A 17,356-nucleotide genomic window follows, 5' to 3' on the forward strand; every position below is an offset into this window, starting at 1 on the left:
CCACTCCTCTGCTCCATATACATCACTGGGATCTGTGATTATGGCTTATCATTGCTATGCTGATGACACACAACTCTACCTCTCATTTCAGCCTGGCGATACTCCTGCAGCTATAAAACATAACTTCAGCATTCAGCTACGCTCGTCAATGATTACACAGTCCAGGGTAGCCAGAAATCTTGGGGTAGTGTTAGATGATCAGTTGAACTTTGATCATGCAGATTTGCACTGTTCAACATTAGTCCTTTCCTATCTGAGCATGCTACACAACTTCTTGTCCAAGTTCTTGTCAGATCTAGACTGGACTACTGCAATGCTCTTCTAGCAGGAATTCCTTCATGTACAGCCAGATTGCGGTGGTCCGTTTGGTTTTCAACTAGCCCAAGAGAGCGCATGTCACACCTGTCTTCATCAGACTGCATTTGTTTTATCACTGATGCTTGTACACAAAACAACCCATCATCATCTCACTAGTTCAAGTCTATGTGCCCTCCAGAAGCCTACAGTCAGCGGGTGAGTGGTGCCTCGTGGGGCCATCTCACAAAGGCACAAAATCACATTCCCAGCTGGTGTAGCTCAACTGGTAGAGCATGGTGCTAGAAACGCTAAGATCATGGGTTCGATTCCCAGGGAACACATGAAAAAAAAAAAATCAATATAAATCTATACCTTGAATGCGCTGTAAGTTGCTTTGGATAAAAGCATCAGTAAATCTAAAGATGTATCTCTTTTGCTTGCACGCAGTCCTACCAATACAATCAATGTCTTTCTTCTTCTAAAAAAAAAAAAAAAACAGGCCTGTGTGGTTAGGCCTTTAGAAGACAGCTGCCTATGTAGTAAGGAAGCGCACTAGGTTTTGGGACACATTGACTTTAATGATGTTACACTGTTCATCCACTAGAGGGAGACACTCTCCTGCTCATTTCTGTTCATTGCCACTTCACACCTCCATCTCTTTCTCATTCACACTCTCCCTCTCATTGAATACTAATGCTGACCCCCAAGCAGGATAGAGAGAGGGAGCGTTAGAACTGACTAGTGCTCTCACTCTCTCTCTCTCTCTCTCTCTCTCATACAGGCAGCAGTGTGTGTGTGTGTGTGTGTGTTTTGCGCAGCGGTACAGATGCAGCGTGTGTGTTTCGACAGTGGCGTGTGTGTGTGTTGTGAGCAGGTGTTTGTGTGAGGCATCAGAGGGAGGAACACACACCCTCCAAAAGAGCAGCAAAGACGGAGGCGGCCGCAGTTTTCGCTTTTTTCTTTCGTTTTTTGTTCTTTTTCTTCCTCATCGTGATCGTGGGAGGTGCTCTCTCTTCTCATTTGCTGGCTCTGTCCATCATCTGCCTGCTCGTCTACTTCTCCGTCTATCTCATCTATAATTTCTGCTATTGATGAGCAGCGGAGGAGTGTGTGTTTCTGCTCTCCCTCCATCATCCTGATGCTGGTGTGTTGTGATTGTAGGTAGGTTGATCTGTGTTCACTGTTGTGTGTTTGTGTGTGTGTTCTGTTGGAAAACCACACACACATGAACACACACATGCAGTATGTGATGTAGAGAGGGACGTGTGTCTTACCTCAATCAGTGTGTGTGTGTGTGTGTGTGTCTATATTGTGCCATTACAACCTCATATAGATCCTCATACACTCATCCTCCACCTGTCTCTCTCTCTAGGCTCCTGCTCCATCACCTGTGTGTGTGTGTGTGTTTGCACACATCACTCTCATACACACCTCAGCTGTGAATCCATAATCCTATACATCCCATATCCATATTGTGTCTATAAGTTTCAATAGTGTTTCCCCCCACATGTCTGTCTCTTTATGTGTGTTGTGTCATTACTGCTGATGCATTTCATTCATTTACCTGCGGCTCTTTCTGATATTACACCGTTATTCCTGCATCACCGCTCATAATCAGTGTTTGCTGGTGATCTCACTGGATGACACGTTTGGATCCAGCTTGTGTTTCTTCTTTTTCCCCCGAGGAAACTCAGTTTCTTCATGACACTGAACTGCAACGCTTCTCCAGATGAGCAAACACACGCCACTCTTTCTGCTCTTTTACAATCGGACTAAATGTGAGGTGAGAGCGTGTGTGCATTCAATGTGAACGGGACGCTGGACTTTAACACGGATGTCTACGACACATTGCCTCTGTTCGGTGAGTATGTGTGTGTGTTCTCATATTTATTGTTCTCTGTCCACACTGCTTCTCATTCAGGGCAAATCTTACAGCTATCTGTACAGTGAGATTTATTCAAGAATACAACATGTTTTCTACAGAGCCCCTTAAAGCAACAGTTCACCCAAAAATGAAAGTTCTGTCATCATTTACTCACTCTCATGTCATCCCAGATGTGTGTGACTTTCTTCTGCAGAATATTTCAGCTCTGTAGGTTCATACAATGCAAGTGAATGGTGACCAGAATTGTGAAGCTCCATAAAGCACATAAGTGCAGCATAAAAGTAATCCATGAGACTCCAGTGGTGTAATCCATGTTTTCAGAAGTGATATGATAGCTGTGGGTGAGAAACTGATCAATATTTAAGTCCTTTTTTCTTTAAATCTCCACCTTTGAACAGCCCTAACCAGTAGGTGGCGATATGCATGAAGAATTTAAACTGCCGAAAAAACAGAATAAGAATGTAAAAGTGAAAATGAAAAATGTTGCTCTCTTGTCGTTCCAACCCCATATGACTCTTCTGAATAATGGCACAAATGAAGGTCTTTTCTTCTTATGAAGTAATCATGAGAATCATGTGAATCATGAGAATCATGTGAATCATGAGAATCATGAGAATCATGTGAATCATGTGAATCATGAATCATGAGAATCATGTGAATCATGAGAATCATGAGAATCATGTGAATCATGAGAATCATGAGAATCATGTGAATCATGAGAATCATGTGAATCATGTGAATCATGAGAATCATGAGAATCATGAGAATCATGTGAATCATGAGAATCATGTGAATCATGTGAATCATGTGAATCATGTGAATCATGAGAATCATGTGAATCATGTGAATCATGAGAATCATGTGAATCATGTGAATCATGAGAATCATGTGAATCATGAGAATCATGTGAATCATGAGAATCATGTGAATCATGTGAATCATGAGAATCATGAGAATCATGTGAATCATGAGAATCATGTGAATCATGTGAATCATGAGAATCATGTGAATCATGAGAATCATGTGAATCATGTGAATCATGAGAATCATGTGAATCATGAGAATCATGTGAATCATGAGAATCATGTGAATCATGTGAATCATGAGAATCATGTGAATCATGTGAATCATGAGAATCATGTGAATCATGAGAATCATGTGAATCATGTGAATCATGAGAATCATGTGAATCATGTGAATCATGAGAATCATGTGACTCATGTGTATCATGAGAATCATGTGAATCATGAGAATCATGTGAATCATGTGAATCATGAGAATCATGTGAATCATGAGAATCATGAGAATCATGTGAATCATGTGAATCATGAGAATCATGAGAATCATGTGAATCATGAGAATCATGTGTATAATGAGAATCATGTGAATCATGTGTATCATGTGAATCATGAGAATCATGAGAATCATGTGAATCATGTGAATCATGAGAATCATGTGAATCATGAGAATCATGAGAATCATGTGAATCATGTGAATCATGAGAATCATGAGAATCATGTGAATCATGTGAATCATGTGAATCATGAGAATCATGTGAATCATGAGAATCATGTGAATCATGTGAATCATGAGAATCATGTGAATCATGTGAATCATGTGTATCATGTGAATCATGAGAATCATGAGAATCATGTGAATCATGAGAATCATGAGAATCATGTGAATCATGAGAATCATGTGAATCATGTGAATCATGAGAACCATGAGAATCATGTGAATCATGAGAATCATGTGAATCATGAGAATCATGTGTATCATGTATCATGTGAATCATGAGAATCATGAGAATCATGTGAATCATGTGAATCATGAGAATCATGTGAATCATGAGAATCATGTGACTTCAGTTGGAATAAGATGCAAGGGTCATGTACACACTTTTATGACACAAGTGTGAAATTGAGTCAGTGTACTGCTATTATATTGATTTAGCCAACGGGACATTAATTTCCTCTAGTTCCACATAAGAAAAAGTCACACTGGTTATGAACAAAGTAAGGGTGATTAAATGACAGTTTTAATTTTTGGGTAATTATCCCTTTAAGTGTAATTTAACCACGAGGAACAACTGCCTTGGTATCTATAGCGCTTGCGTTGTGACTCGCGGTTCACGGTAATGTAGCATGCTCTTGTAACGGGACAGTAAAGTGTTTCAGTTAATGCAAACGTTACAATCTGGGCAGATGCAGCAGGTCCTCAAAAACCACTTATTCAAACGTCCATCTAATGTGATTGTTATTTGCATACTAATAATAGTGAAGTATGCATATTGAGACATGAGCTTGTCAGAGAGTAAACAGTTTGTTTGAATCTATGAGAAATACTTTCAGCTCTCTCACCGCGCTAAACATTTCACTGTGCGATGGAGGGTTTGATGTCTCACACACATTTATGCATAACACACACGCACACACACACACACACACACACGCACACACACATACTCACACAGTTTTCTCTCAGCGGAGAGTTCAGGTAATGGAGCGCAGTTCCAGTTTAAGAAACTGGGCCGACCCAAATGGGCCAAACTCTCGCCTCTGGTCTCTGTTGTACCCCACAAAACTCTGGATACTTCAACCTACATTTGTCAAAGCCAACACTCTCACACACACACACACACACACACACACACACACACACACACACACACACACACACACACACACACACACACACTCAAACTACACACACACACACACACACACACACACACACACACATACACACTCACACACACACAAACTACACACACACACACACACACACACACACACTCAAACTACACACACACACACACACACACACACACAAACACACACACAAACTACACACACACACACACACACACACACACACTCAATCTACACACACACACACACACACACACACACTCAAACCACACACACACACACACACACACTACACTCACACACACACACACACACACACACACACACACACTCAAACTACACACACACACACACACACACTCAAACCACACACACACACACACACACACATACACACTCACACACACACACACACTCACACTCACACACACACACATACACACTCACACTCACTCACACACACACACACACATACACACTCACACTCACACACACACACACACACACACACACTCACACTCACACACACACACACACATACACACTCACACTCACACACACACACACACATACACACTCACACACACACACACATACACACACACACACACTCACACACACACACACATACACACTCACACTCACACACACTCACACTCACACACACACACACACACACACACACACACACACACACACACACACACACACACACAGTCAAACTACACATACACACACACACATGGTCAGATGAGTGGCAGTGGTGTTAAATTGATTAAGTAATTATCAGCGGGCTCGTCAGTAATAAAGCTGTAATTGCTCAAGCTGATTTCTGACCCGTTCTTCAACATCCATTAACACACTCGCACTGATCCTACAGTGTCACGACAGACTCGCAATAATTCATACGACATAACCAGTCGGCAAAATCATAAGGTAATGTATGCTAGTGCTATACAATTAATGAAACAAATAACCAGATTACAATTACAAATGACACAATGAACTACTCGTGAAAGTGTCCGTAACTGCAGTTGTGTCATAAACAATCTATGTGCACCGTTTGTTCTGTTGAGCGATCTGTGCATTATTAACAGTTTAAAGAGATTGTATTGCGTGGAACAGAAAACAAGTTTGTTTGCAGGAAACTGAGGCTGTCAAAGGCCAAAAGGGAATTCATGCTTCCTTCACGTGCCATCAGAACGTTCCGAATTCTGCAGTCATTATCACGAATATGTCACGTTCAAGTGCTTTTGTTTTTGTTAAGAAAATTAAACATAGAGGACGTCTGGTTCATTCTTATCTTGCCCTGAAACACATTAGTCAGCTCGCACACGGTAATGTAATTTTGGTCTATAGAATAGAAAATGTGACTATCATCAGACGGTTACTGATGTACGGATATGTTTATGACAGAAATAGCATGATGATAACAAGGCAGCTGCAATCATCATCATTCTGTACTGAAACTGTCATGTCCACCATCAAGTTGAAAGAATAAAACATGAGTATAAAAATTATCCCCACATTTCCCAGTCATAATTACGACTTGAGGGGTTCATTTATGTGCAACTTCCAAGTAGGGCCAGCTCTGGCCTAATTGTTGCTCTAATGAATCCCGTGCGAGTCCTGAACAGACTCCCATTTAAGATGTTGTCACAGAAGCACATTTTGTCGTGCATCCGGCATCAAGATTGGTTCGGGGCGGTAGACCTGAAGGACCCGTATTTTCACATCTCAATCTTACCTCGACACAGACCCTTCCTATGGTTCGTGTTTGACGGTCGTGCGTATCAGTACAAGATCCTCCCCTTCGGTTGTCCCAGTCCCCCTTCGTCTTCACGAAGGTCGCGGAGGCTGCCCTTCCCCCGCTAAGGGAAGTGGGCATACACATAATAGGAGTGTAGGAGTGGTGGCAGCGTAGTGGGCTAAAGCACTAAACTGGTAATCAGAAAGTGTCCTTGAGTAAGACACTTAACTCCAGGTTGCTCCGGGGGGATTGTCCCTGTAATAAGTGCACTGTAAGTCGTTTTGGATAAAAGCGTCTGCCAAATGTCTAGCGTCTACCTCGATGACTGGCTGATTCTAGCACACTCTCGAGAGTTACTGTGTGCACACAGGGACCTGGTGCTCAAGCACCTCAGCCGTTTAGGGCTTCGGGTCAACTGAGAAAGGAGCAAACTCTCTCCGGTTCAGAGCATCTCTTTTCTTGGCATAGAGTTATACTCGGCGTCAATGATCAATGACTTTCAGAGGGTGCTGGGGCATTTGGCAACCTCAGCGGCAGTCATGCCACTCGGGTTGATACATATGTGACTGCTACAGCTCTGGCTCCTGCCCGAGTCCCGAGGCACGCATGGCACCGCAGCACACATCGCGTGGCTTTAACGCTCACTGCTTTCCGCCTTTCCAGTCCTTGCGTTCTTGCGAGAAGGAGTCCCCATACAGCAAGTGTCCATGCGTGTCGTGGTTACGATGGATGCCTCCAAGACCAGCTGGAGCGCCATGTGCTACAGACATGCAGCTGCTGGCTCCTGGATAGGACCTCACCTACGTTGGCACATCAACTGCCTCGAGTTGCTGGCAGTACTGCTCGCCCTGCGGAGGCTATGGCCATTGATTCAGGGCAAGCATATGCTGATCCGCATGGACAACACCTCAACGGTGGCCTACATAAACCGCCAAGGTGGTTTACGCTCCCGTCTCATGTCACAACTCCCCCATCGTCTCCTCCTCTGGAGTCAGTGGTGGCTCAGGTCACTGCATGCTACTCACATTCTGGGCAACCTCAATGTCACAGCAGATGCTCTATCACGGCATGTAACGCTCAGGGGAGAGTGGAAATTGCACCCTTTGGCTGTCCTGCTGATTTAGAGTCGATTCAGCAAGACACAGGTAGCCCTGCTTGTCTCCCAGGAATCCTCCCACTACCCGCTCTGGTATGCCTTGACGGGAGCCCCCTCGGCACAGACGCACTGGCACATGGATGCCCCCTAGGGCTTCACAAATATGCGTTCCCCACAGTGAGTCTACTTGCACAGGTTCTGTGCAAGGTCAAGGAGGACAAGGAGCAGGTCACCCTCATGGCTCCTTACTAGCCCACTCAGACCTGGTTCTCGGACCTCACGTTCCTCGCGACAGCTCCTCCCTGGCGAATTCCCCTGAGGAAGGACCTTCTTCAGTGAATCCAGCAGAAACCCCAGTATTGATGCTCACATATGTTTTTCATTCTCATTTGAATAAAGCCGAGAAATGGAAACTTGTGATGCTCTCGACCGCCCTCAATGCTTTCATATATAACAGTTGTTTTTCATGCTGCTAATAGGAACAACACATTCACACCTGTTCATCCTGCCAGACTCACCTCCAGCAACACCAACACCTACGAGACACGTATAGAGAAAACACATATAAACAAACACCCATCCTTTAACGTGTCCGTTTGTTCATGTTGCTCAAACTAACAGGAAACTTGCAGCAGTGACAGCTCAGGCAGATCTTCAGGTTTCATCACATGCTTTCTCTTCCCAAACTTGTCATTAGTTTGCAGGAACCTGTATTGCTATGTCAGTACTTAACTGGATAGCACAACTGTTTTCCACTGTTCTTGCACAAATGATTAGTTTCTTGAGTATGAGATTAGCACATGAGAATAATTTCGTAAGGATTACATGAGTAATGAAATTGGGGCTTTTTACATCACTTTTCCACATGAAACAGTGATAACCTTTGCAGCATCACTAATGTTTAAGATTGTGCTTCTGATCGAAGAGCAGCATCTATTTCTTTCAAGAGCAAAACTGTTTTAGTGACCAAACTTTTGAAGGGTAGTGTCGAGTATGCTCAGTAATCTACCCTTTGTGTTTCCCTTCCAAATTTGACACCAAATAGCAAACAAAAGGTGTTGAAACTTCCCAAAGAAGAAAACTCTGACTGTGTGCCATTCACAACAGAAACGGGAACATTGACTCTTTTTCCTCATCTGAGAGAAGTTTGTTTGCTTTAGTACCTGTGGGAATCTTTCATGGCAGTTCTGTGATCTCTCATCTACATCCCTCAGTTCGTGGTCTTTCTCGATTTGGAGCTTCATGTCTTCTGTCCTGTGATTGAAAGTCCAAATCCAAACCCTGAAGGCTGCTGTGCGATTAATTCAATGTTAAATCAATATGTCAGTTTGGGGAATTTACACTTGGTCACTAGATGCGTTTGTACTGATCAGATAATAAATCACTGTAAAGACACGTTTGATATGCAGAGCTATTAGATCGATTGATAAGCATAAAGTGATTGTTTGAGGAGACAATCGTTATTTTTGTAATTCTGTTTGATGCTTGTTGTGCAGAAATCTTAAGCTTAAAGCTGCACTATGTAAGATTGTTTGGTTAAAAATGAAGAAATTGCCATTATTGATTGAGTACATCAACAATTGTGTTCAAAACAATGCTCTTACCCCGATTCACTATGGTAAGCCTAGAAAAATGATTTGTATTTTGAGCTGTCGGGTCAGATTTTGTATGAAACTGCTGACGTCATTTCTGTAAACACAGGAGCGACGTGTCGCTGTCACGTGATCCGCTGATGTTCAGGACATTACCGCTGCAGTCTGGATGGATGTTTGTCCATTTGATGAAGTTGTTTACCTGCTATAATGCTGGACACAGTATGTTTCTGTAGGGTTGTCATGCCTTTATGAATCGTGGTCTACGTTTACTGTGCAAATGTATTACAGTTTTTTTACAGTCGCTAGGACACATTTCTCAATACTTAGGTCACTTTTTCAAAACTCTTCACACAGTGAGCACAACAGAAGTATATGTTACACAAACTGCTGTTACACAAACCACTAATTGGGCCATACAACACTGAACGTCTCCTTGCGTTCCTGCATGATCTCTATGGAAGGGTTGTGCTAGGTGAGGAAAGGGATGCAGAGAGTAGAAATCTGCCAACATTTATAATTGTATGGGACAATGTGGCATTTCACCACTCCCGTGCAGTCACCGAGTGGTTTGCAGCCCATCCCAGAATGGTGTCACTTTTCCTCCCACCTTACTCTCCATTCCTCAACCCAATAGAGGAATTATTTTCCTCATGGAGGTGGAAGGTTTATGACCACCATCCACATGATCAAATGTCCCTCCTGGACGCAATGAATGCTGGATGCCAGGACATATCAGCAGAAGATTGCCAGGGATGGATCAGGCATGCCAGAAGATTCTTTCCTAGGTGTATTGCCCTAGATGACATAAGATGTGATGTGGATGAGAACCTGTGGCCAGATGGAGAAGACCGAGTAGATTAGCATTACTGTTGTATCTGTATCAGTGGATGGTGTGTATACAAATTCTTGTATTTTGGAATTACTCAGTGCAAAAAAATAAAAATAAAAGACATAAAATATATTGAAGCATTCTTCATCATGTCTGATTCATTCCAGTAACCTCTATTGCAGTGAATTATAAACAGAGATTGTATAATGCGACATGTTGTTAGTGTTTTTTAGGTCATTGTTTTGTGGGCGACAAAGTGTGTTTGTTGGCTGTCAACCTTTGCTAGTGTTATGGAAGAATGTGTTGATTTGAGACATGAATAAAGTGTTTTGGTAGTTTTAGTGCATTTTGAATTTGAAATTAACTGCTGTGCTGAGCTGAAAGTTGGTTAGGAGAACTGTGTGAAGAGTTTTGAAAAAGTGACCCAAGTATTGACAAATGTGTCCTAGCGACTGTAAAAAACTGTAATACGCATGACTTCTGAAATTGACTTCCTATACATACTATTTTCATGTAAATAAAGTATATTTTATCCCCCTTATTGCTAGTTTTATGTTTTTAGTTTACGGTATTATTACAGTTTAATTTGCTTTATCAACTGCAATGTTCATTTTTCACAGTTTTTCGTTTAAGTCATAGTTTGTCTTTTTGTACCTTGTTTTATTTTTTCCCCTTTTCTCCATTTTGGAATGGCCAATTCACACTACTATGTAGGTCCTCGTGGCGCGGTTACTCACCTCAATTCGAGTGGCGTAGGACAAATCTCAGTTGCCTCCGCTTCTGAGACCGTCAATCCGCTCATCTTTTCACGTGACACCGCGGAGACTCACAGCATGTGGAGACTCATGCTACTCTCCGGATCCACACACAACTCACCACACGCCCCACTGAGAGAACCACTAATCATCACCACGAGGAAGTTACACCATGTCCCTCCCTAGCAACTGGGACAATTTGGTTGCTTAGGACACTGGCTGGAGTCACTCAACACACCCTGAATTCAACCTCACGACTCCAGGTGTGATAGTCAGCGTCAATACTCGCTGAGATACACAGACCCCCCATAGTTTGTCTTTTGAAGAAAAGTTCCTGTACATAGAGTCAATATTTCGTCATGTCATATTCATTCATTTTAATCAGTTTTACTCTGACAAAAATGACATACATTTTTAGTCTTTGCAAAATGGATAAAAAAATTTATAAATGTATAAATATAATCGGCCTACCTCGAACCCCCCCAACATCACCCCCCTTCCACCCCGCTCAACGCTTATAATCGGCCTACCTCAAAACTTTTTTAATTTTTTATTGGTATATATAATTAATATAGAATTTAGTGATATAATTGCTTAATTAGATTTTTCCGTATGTTTAGAATGTTTCTGAAAATGATCTCATGTTTGTGTGTGTGTGTGTGTGTGTGAGTGAGAGTGTGAGAGTGTGTGTGTGAGTGTGTGTTCGAGTGTGTGTATGTGTGTGTGTTTGAGTGTGTGTGAGTGTGTGTGTGAGTATGTGAGAGAGTGTTTAAGTGTGTGTATGTGTGTTTGAGTGTGTGTGTGTGTGAGTGTGTGTGTGTGTGAGCGTGTATTTATCACTTTGTGGGGACCAAATGTCCCCATAAGGATAGTAAAACCCGACATTTTTGACCTTGTGGGGACATTTTGTCGGTCCCCATGAGGAAAACAGCTTATAAATCATACTAAATTATGTTTTTTGAAAATGTAAAAATGCAGAAAGTTTTCTGTGAGGTTTAGGTTTAGGGGTAGGGTTAGGTTTAGGGGATAGAATATAAAGTTTGTACAGTATAAAAACCATTATGTCTATGGAAAGTCCCCATAAAACATGGAAACACAACATGAGTGTGTGAGTGTGTGTGTGTGTGTGTGTGTGTGTGTGTGTGTGTGTGTGTGTGTGTGAGAGTTCTTTCTAAACATGAAGGTCTTTTTTCTCCCTGCAGATGCTCTGAAAACCAGGACGCTGAAGAGGACAGCAAATCCAGAGGACAAACACACACTCAAACACACTCATGAGGAATGAGAAAAAGACACTACAGAGAGACTGTAGACCGACTGCTAAAAGTGTCTGCAGGAAACACACAACACACTCACTATCAGCAGACAGACAGAGTCAGGACAGTCTGTGGTGAGGTTGGTGCATGTGTTATTTAAGCTCTATCAGGAGTTACAATTGATCTTTGGAAATGAGAAAAACTGTAAATCATGTCAGTAAAATAACAGTAATGTTGTGTTCAAGACAACATAATAAATACGTGTGTGTGTGTGTGTGTGTGCAGTAGGGTATGAGAGCGCTACAGAATCATGCGGTTTCTGAGATGGAGGAATAAAAGTTCGGCTGCACAAACACGAGGTGAGACACACACACACACACACACACACACACACACAAAACACACACACACACACACACACACACACACACACACACACACACACACACACACACACACACACACACACACACACACACACTTTAATCTGTGATAATCTGTGATAAATCCACTGCTCTCATAAGAGTTTCTTTTTGTCAATCTGTTTAACAGTGTTCAGTTGATCAACTCAACACACACACAAACACACTCACACGCTCACACAAACACACACACTCACAAAAAAATGTATAGTCCCTTCCAGACGGGTTCAAAAGTCTCCAAATATCTGTAAGATCAAGATTTGTACACATCCTGTGAAGCGTTGATGTTGCTCTAGGGGACTTACACACTTTTGCTTCACTATTATCTGTGACAATCAAAAGGCGGAAGCAAGAATGCAAGTAACTCCTTTAATGAGTGGTCAGAATAACACAAAACAGTTCAGAAATACAGGGGGGCTGGTGAAGAGTGAAGGAGTAAATCCTGTGCAGGTGAATATCCAGACGAGACGAACCACGAAGACACCGAACAGGAACACGAACCAGAATAGATAACGGACAGGCATACGAAGGACAACACTGAGGGAACCAAACCAACGATCTGACAAAGAGAGGAGATTGTGATGAGTATAAATGCATATGAGTGAATAGGCAGCAGCTGGTGCAGGGAATGAGATCAGCTGGTGCGCTGATCAATGGAACGAGCGGTAACGCCCACTAACACATGCTCACACACACAGAACAACAATAAAACGGGACATGAAGGAAACAGCGAATTCATGAATCGTGACATTATCAAGTACTGAGTCCATCAAACGATTAAAGTCTCTTCCCAATATTATATCATGAGGGGTGCAAACGTCCCTTCAAGATCTATAAAAAAGCCCTGATCATCAACATTAGGTGTGTAAATATTTGCCAAAATTAACCTTTGCCCCTGAATCTCAGCTAAAACAATAATGACTCTTCCTAATTGATCTTTAGTCTGTCTGAGATATTTGAATTGTAGATGTTTATTTATCAATGTAATGACTCCCCTGCTCTTACTCAAGCCAACACTAAAGAAAACATCTCCACCCCATATCTTCCCCAATTTTTCAGCTTTCTGAAGGGAAAGATGCATTTCTTGAAGAAACACTATATAAAATTTCTTATGTTTAAGTAGAGAAATAATATTCCTTCTTTTTATTGGATGCCCCAACCCAATAGAGAGACAATACACTCATATTAACATTTGACATTTTGAAATAATAGATTGTGTGTCAAAAATAAAATGATAAAGTCCACATTCCACATTGGTGCAACAATTAACCCCTAACCCCCCACTTGCACATTAACCCCTGTGGCAGAATGATCCACCCCACCAACTCGTCATCATTGCCCCGCCTCTTAGGACCACCCTTCAGCCAGGCTCACGATGGGAGTTGGCTGGAGAGTGAGAGGAGGTGCATAATTAGTAAGCCTCGTTTTGACAGTGGTGAATGAAGTACACCTATTGTAATGCTTCACCGCTGACTTTAAAATGCAGAGCGCACCTCTTCTCGGGGAGCCAGGTTCAAATCTACATGTGTGCACACACTGGCATCCTAACATGACCAGGACCAGAGCTGGGAGTGTTCGAACGAGAATAATGCTCCTCGGACCCCCAGGCCGATCAGATGAGTCGCCAGGGAGTACTGCACAGTACTGCACAGACGGGCTAGAGGCCGGGCCACCTTCCCCTCTCACCTGCCATATGCCTGTGAAGACAGTCTTGAGACCGAGGGTTGACGCCACACTCACTGTGTGTGTATCGTGCTCACCCCGCCACACCCCGCTCATGACAGCGCCAAACAGCATCTGCCCCTCTAAACCCAAACAGTCCATGTACGCCTATGAGAGCCCCCGCAACATCTTTACTGTTGGATTGCTCTGGGGAAGTCTGGGGTTTCTATACAAATATTTGTAAAACAGAATTACACAACAGAAGACAATCTATAAAACAAACTCCAGCCCATAAGCGGAATAAACACAAAAAATTTGTAGATTCATTCACATAACTGTCCCGAAGGTGTGTTCTTCCACAGAACAAGCTGCAGCCGCTAACGGAACCAGCACAAAATAAAATAAAAAAATGGGCCAGTCAAACTTACTCCACTGTACTGCAAGAAATATTCCACAAAACCAATTTCAGCCAACAGGAGGCATAAGCATCCAAAACGAGCAGATTCACAAGAGGTCTGATACTATACAAAACAAACTGCCGCCACTAAATGGAACCAGCATAAAACAAAATGAAAAAGGCATCCAGTTTCCTCGAACAGTCAAGAGAATGTTCAGCGAGTCAGGTCCACTAGGCGGCAAAATTAATATCACCAAATGGCTTACTTACCCCAATGTCTTTATGTAGGAAAATGCTTGCTGTGGGCATGTAAATTCTCTATGGCCATCCTTAGTATCCATTCTCAGTTTGGCCGGAAACATTAGATCAAATGCAACATTACATTGATGTAAGATTTTCTTGCATTCACTGAATCATTCATTCTTATCTCTTGTCGAATTCGCAAAGTCTGGGAACAAGAAAGTGCTGTGGTTCTTCCAAGAAAGCTTTCCTTTACTCCTCGCCTCTCATAACACAAGATCTTTATTGGATGATGTCAGAAATTTGGCCAGAATTGATCAAGGCCTGTCTCCATCCACGGATCTCGAGCCGGAACTCTGTGAGCTTGTTCGATTTCCAGCTTATGGCCTGTTATGTCAAGCAGACACTGGAAGAGCCCATCTAGGAATTTTATCATATCTCGGCCTTTCTCATGCTCAGGAATTCCAACAATTCGGATGTTGTTTCGTCGATTACGATTCTCCAAATCCTCCCATTTTTTCCCTATGCATTCCAAATCTAGCAGGTTAGCAGCTAATTCCCTCTCCGATGACTCCATATAATCAATCCATTTCTCAACATCTGACATTCTTGTAACCATCTTAGTGAATGTCGTCTCCATGGCAGTGATAGATCTACATATTACAATAAGATCCTCCAAGTCAGCAACGACCTTCGTCAGCATTGCCGACACATTCATCAATTCACGCCGGATTTCTTTCAGTTCAGAGTCCGGGGCTTTTGGCCTGCCGCTGAGGGGAATCAGCTTGAGCATGTAAGTGTCTTTTAATGTCTCCAGAGCCAGAGGATTTTGAATTCCTTGACATATTTCCTTTCTAGAACAGTTAAGAATCAGGGTGTATGGAATTTCACCAGTTTGTGACACAAATAGTATTAAAACTAGCAAAGTGCGCGTGTTCACGTGTTCACTCCTCGCACAGCGCCACGTGACTCCTTAAAAAGAATTAAAGGAATAGTTCAACCAAAAATGCGAATTTGCTGATAATTCACTCACCCTCAGGCCATCTCAGATATATATGACCTTCTTTCTTCATCAGAAGCGGATTTAATATTTTTAGGAATGTATCTCAGAGTTTTAGCTTCATTCAATGCAAATGAAATGACACCAATTTTTGATGGTCCAAAAGGCATAATTAGTCAGCATCAAAGTAATCCACATGACTCCAGCTGATCAAGTAATGTCTTCTGAAGTGATTTGATATGTTTGTGGGAAAAACGAATCGCTAATTAAAACTTTATTAACTTTTAAAAATCCCTGTCACTGTGTCACTGTGGCATGAAGTCATCACCTTGGTGCGTTCACCCGAGAATTCAGAAGTTCCAATCAGTTTACCACAGAGGAACACACTTCACGAGATCGTTAGGTCCATTCAAACAGCCACAATTTCTTCAAATTAAAGTTGTAATGTTGTGATTCACCTCGAAGTGGGTTGATTTGGTTCTTGACTTACAACTCTTTTATGAAGTATTTTTTGAAATCCAGATGGCAGAAATGAATGGGAAAATTACTTTCGGAACTTCCGGAAATACTTGCGCTCTATAGCTATCCATAGATGTTTACTGACATCTCGAAATGAGGACAAATCATTGTTTATTTATGAAGCTAATTATATAATTACAATAGACTAATTAAAGATTTTTAGATTTAACCAAATCATTAACTTAATTTCTAGAAAATTGGTTTCCAATTGAATTCACTGAATGTCCCCAAAAGTTGTTATCTAGGGCTGTTTGATTCCAGAAATATGGGAATTTAATTAAATTAAAGACCCATTTAATTTTTCATTTACATTTATTCATATGGAAGACACTTTTATATAAAGTGACTTACAAAAGAGGAGAACATAAGCGAATCATCTTAAGGAGACAGTGGTCTGAAAAGTGCCACACTACAAAGTTTCACTACCATCAGAATAGTATACAAAACTGATTAAAGTGCAAGAAATATCTTTTATTAGAGACTGGTTAAGAGTCATGGAAAAGATGTTTTTAGCCATTTTTTAAAGACATAAAGTGAGTCAGCTTCACGGATGGAGTTGGGAAGGTCATTCCACCATCGCGGATTGATGAAGCTGAAAGTGTTTTGGTGCCTCTTTGTGTTGGTACAACAAGGCGACGTTCATTAGCCGACCGCAGGCTTCTGGCGGGAGTGTAGATCTACAGAAATGATTTTAGATTGTGACTGTTCTGTACGTGCATCAACCGGCAGCCAGTGGAGAGATGAGGAGTGGTGTAACATGTGCTCTCTTAGGTCCATTAAAGCTGCATTCTGGATCATTTGGAGAGGTCTAATTGCACATGCAGGGAGTTCTGCAATGAGAGAGTTACAGTAGTCCAGTCTAGAGATGACAAGGGACTGAACGAGCAGTTGTATGGCATGTACAGAGAGGAAGGGTCTTATCTTCCAGATATTGTAGAGTGTAAATCTACATGATCTTGCAGTCTTTGAGATGTGGTCTGTGAAATTTAGCTCATCATCAATGGT

The 17,356-nt window shown here is 42.0% G+C and overlaps 1 long non-coding RNA gene across 1 annotated transcript in view; it reads left to right on the top strand.

The window, feature by feature from the left end:
* Positions 1–1,081: 1,081 nt before the first annotated feature.
* Positions 1,082–17,356, top strand: part of LOC127647618 (uncharacterized) — a 40,884-nt gene continuing 24,609 nt past the window's right edge. The window contains exons 1-4 of the long non-coding RNA XR_007971082.1: positions 1,082–1,458; positions 1,983–2,158; positions 12,061–12,250; positions 12,397–12,470. This is a non-coding gene — a long non-coding RNA (uncharacterized LOC127647618). The remainder of the gene's footprint in view (positions 1,459–1,982; positions 2,159–12,060; positions 12,251–12,396; positions 12,471–17,356) is intronic.

This window comes from Xyrauchen texanus, chromosome 8 (genome assembly GCF_025860055.1).
Source record: "Xyrauchen texanus isolate HMW12.3.18 chromosome 8, RBS_HiC_50CHRs, whole genome shotgun sequence".
NCBI lineage: Eukaryota > Metazoa > Chordata > Actinopteri > Cypriniformes > Catostomidae > Xyrauchen > Xyrauchen texanus.